The 4040-nt window shown below is 46.9% G+C and overlaps 1 long non-coding RNA gene across 1 annotated transcript; it reads left to right on the forward strand.

Moving 5' to 3' along the window:
* Positions 1-1168: 1168 nt before the first annotated feature.
* On the forward strand, positions 1169-1679 carry LOC145514969 (uncharacterized). The gene is made up of 2 exons (XR_014060600.1): positions 1169-1248; positions 1345-1679. It is a non-coding gene; the product is annotated as an uncharacterized LOC145514969 (long non-coding RNA).
* Positions 1680-4040: the final 2361 nt, after the last annotated feature.

A 4040-nucleotide genomic window follows, 5' to 3' on the forward strand; every position in this document is an offset into this window, starting at 1 on the left:
ATAGTACACAGCTGACATTACACCTCATTATTTTTTATGACAACAGAGTACCCAGTGCATACAAATTGTATAGCTAGTCCTCTATCCAAAGATATCTAGATGATTTCCAATAATTTGTTTTATACAAAGTGACACAATGAACATTTTTAAAACTGTCATTTTGAAAGTTTCTGAGTATCGAGTAGGTCTATAGGATATACACCTAGAAGAGGAATCATTGTGCTTATATATATATATGCATTTGTAATCTTGAACGCTCTTGCTAAATGGTCCTTTACAGAGGGTATATTTATTAATGCTTCCACTAACACGGTGAGGATGCTTGCCCCTGAAGCTTGTCATACTTTCAAACTTTCACCTCCCTGTGTCCTGGATAGTAGGGCCACGCAGCCTTGCTGAGCCACTGTCTGACAAGATTTCCTTACATTTTCCCCTGTGAGTTTGGGCTAGAATCCAAAGAAAATCCCATCTTCCAAAGACAAAGCCCAAAGAATTCTCCTGGAGCAGAATTCTTGATCTTTGTTACAAAACACAACTGTTTGTTAAGTAACCTGCTACGATTCAAAAAGAGGGGTTTGTTAAGCAACACCTGATGTATGCCTGCGAAGTGTGCCTTCTTAACACGCTCAGTTTACAGATATGCAAACAGGCTCAGGAGGTCAAGCAGCCTGGTCACTACAGTTTGTGTGCTCAGTCGCCCAGCTGTGTCTGACTCTTTGTGACCCTATGAACTGTGGCCTGCCAGGCCCCTCTGTCCATGGGGTTCTCCAGGCAAGAATACTGGAGTGGGCTGCCATGCCCTCCACCAGGGGAATCTTCCTGACCCAGAAAGAGAACCTGCATCTATTAAGACTACAGTTTGAGCTAGGAATAACCAATCCAGACCAGTTTGCCATCACAGAAGTGAGAATAGCCTCCTTGGATGTTGGGAGAGGTGGACAGATACCAAAAAAAAAAAAAAAAAAAATCCTACAAAGTAACTCCAAATCCAAAAACTGCCGATCTCTGGCCGAAGCTTTCTGCTCAGATGACGTCGTCTTGGTTTTCACCTTCCCCTTCTCAAGCTACCTGAAAACTACCTTCCCCAGAACGCATCACTCTCAGGGTTCTTTCGACCTGTGTGGACTACACTTCCCAGAATACAGTGCAGCCATCCGTTGGCGCGCTTCCGCTTCCGGCCTAGGTGTTCTCTGGGAGTTGTGGTCTCAAACGGTGCTGGGGTTGAAGAAGCTGGAAAGAGTCCTGGTGGTAAGCCCACGTGGCACAAAGACTTGGGGTGGGAATAGATACTATCGTTATAAACCGGAGGCACTGAGCAGGCCTGAAATCAGTTTCCACTTCCAGCAGACTGGCTCTGTGACCACACCACCCTGGGAATCTATCGGTTGCGACTACCTCTGACGGACTTCAGGGTCAGCAGAGGTCCATTTAGGAGGATCATGGTATTCACTTCACTGCTGAGTCTTCTAAAGGCCCTGAGGTTCAGTCCTTTGGTTCCTATGGCATCATATTTCCTCAGAAGCGCACACTGTTTCTTCCTCCTTGAGACGCCCGCACCTTCTAAGCAGTAAAGAAAAAAGAAAAAAAGGAAGCACCTTTTAAAAGTTATCTGGTTCCTTCAGATAGTCAAATAGTTGTATTACAGGCAGGAAGTTCAAGAATAAAGTCTGGCGACTGAAGTCTGCTTCTGAATCAATAGCTGAAAGTAGAGTTCTCAACCTCCTCTTTGTTAAAACCCACATGCCCATGCCAACCGAGATCCGCTGAATCAGTCTGGACAAAGCTGAATCCGTTTGGAGAAAGCTCCTCACGTAAGCTGCAGCCAAGATCAAAGCCTCAGGTTTACAGGGAAAAAATACTAGATGCTTATATTCTAGATTTACCTACATTTTCTTAAAGAAGCTACCAGACTGCCCGACTTGAGAGCAATAAATGTACATGATTTATCACTGCATCCCCAGGACCCAGCCCATACTGTCCTTGGGGTTGATATGCAGCTGGCATTTACCAGATGGCCAGCTGTCTGTGGCCAGTGGCCATTCATTGTTCAGTACTCGAGTCTTCCTGGATGTTGAATATTTTGAATACAGTTCCTAAAAGTTACAGTCATTGTTTTGGAAGGGTGTGTGTGTGTGTGTGTGTGTGTGTGTGTGTGTGTGTGTGCGCGCATGTGTGCACGCGCGCGCACAAGCACACTTCAGGGGGTGTAGGTGGAATTCAAGAAAATTCAAGCTGGGAGAGACAGAGAATAGTCAGAGGCAGAGATATTTGGTGGCAACACTAAGAGAATACTGGAACTCAGAAAACAAAGATCTATGCGGCCACAGGTCATCATGGAAGGCTTCTGGAAACCCTACCTACTTCTCGTAGGTCAGCACCAGGGAGGTGATCAGCTCATGTAACTAACAGCACATGTCCAATCAGTGGGAAAAGGACGAGGAATGTCATTTTGGCTTAGACCAGCCAAGATTCAATCTCTGCAGCTGGGCACCCTGGCGTGGGGTCACAACAGAAGACAGGGAACTATGACACCAGGTGTAACTGAACACAGCCCCTTCTCGGCATTCATTTACAACAAGCATTTAACGATTCATATATTCTTCACCAAATGTTTATGGGAGGATGGAAGTTCCACTGCACAACATTCTTTTTAAAATCCACAATAATGTTGGGGTTAAGATTAGACCTTTTTGTTCTAGAAAAAGCAGCACTTTTTTGTATCTCCCCTTCCTTCTCTTTCCAGCTCTCCACGTTTCTCTCAAAATTTAAAATTCCTTTTCCCATCATCATTCAGAGCAATTCAGGTCTTTCGCAGCTCCTTTTCCACACCTGCCTCATCAACCCCATCACTACTACAGGTGACCATTGAACAATGCGAGGGTTATGGTGCTGACTCCCTCAAAGTCAAAAATCCACCTATAACCTTACAGTCATCGCACCCCACCCAACAATCCCAGGTTCTGCATCCAGGAATACAACCAAAGTCAAACCCGTGTTGTTCGAAGGTTGACTGCAGCACTTGCGTAGACTACTGCTGTGCAACTGGAATCTTCTGCTTGCATGTGAGACAAAAGTCAACTAAACTGGCTTGAACAAGAAGGGAGGTGAGCAGCTCATGTAACCAAGAGCCCAGGCCTGTGGTCACAGCTGGACCCAGGAGGTCAGACGATGTCATAACACACAGTCTCTCTCCATCTCACTCAGTCATTTCCCTTGATGCGGACTTGGCTCTCAGGCAGGTTGTCTCCTACAGTAGCCTCGGGAGTTCCAAGTTTCCCTTCTCCCAGCTTCCCTTCTGCAAGGAAGGAGCGCTCCGCTCAAGTGAAAGCCCTGAGCCCAAGTTCTCATCAGCTCCCAACATGGACGAAGTGCCCCTGCCTGAGCCCCCTTCTGAATGAAGATAGAACACAGGGACTAGCTTAGGTGGGATTGGATGATCACACCTGTGATCGTCAGGTCAGGGACAGTCAGTGCCATCAACCCACGGACCTGGAGTGTGTGCGAACTTGTTCCCTCAAGGCAGGCGGGAGACTGACCGTAAAGACAGGAAGGTGGATGTTGGGTTAGACCGTGCCTGTCTGCTAGGATGCACACTGGGTGACACTTCACACAGATGAGCCAGTTAATCACCCCAGAAACACTATCTCCCTGGTGGTCCAGTGGCTAAAATTTTGTGCTCCCAATGCAGAGGGCCGAGGTTCAATCCCCTGTCAGGGGATTAGATTCCACATGCCACATCTAAAAGACACCATATGCTGCAATGATGATCTCAACACACAGCTGGCACAACCAACAAGCAAACAAACAAAAACACTCACCAGAGGGTCTATTACCCCATCGAACTGATGAGTAGACTGAGACCAGTAGGGAGACAATGAGGTTTACACCCAGGCAGTCCTAACTCCAGAGCCAGGTGCATTTGGTTGCTCAGCAAAGGGAAGGGTCTTCCAGTCAACAGGACACCATCCCCGAGCAGGCAGTTTAGTGGTCCCTGCCACTTGAACATAACTTCAGGGGTCCACCATAAGCAGCTCAAGAAA

This window comes from Giraffa tippelskirchi, chromosome 7 (genome assembly GCF_054371585.1).
Source record: "Giraffa tippelskirchi isolate mGirTip1 chromosome 7, T2T-mGirTip1v1.2.pri, whole genome shotgun sequence".
Taxonomy (NCBI): Eukaryota; Metazoa; Chordata; class Mammalia; order Artiodactyla; family Giraffidae; genus Giraffa; species Giraffa tippelskirchi.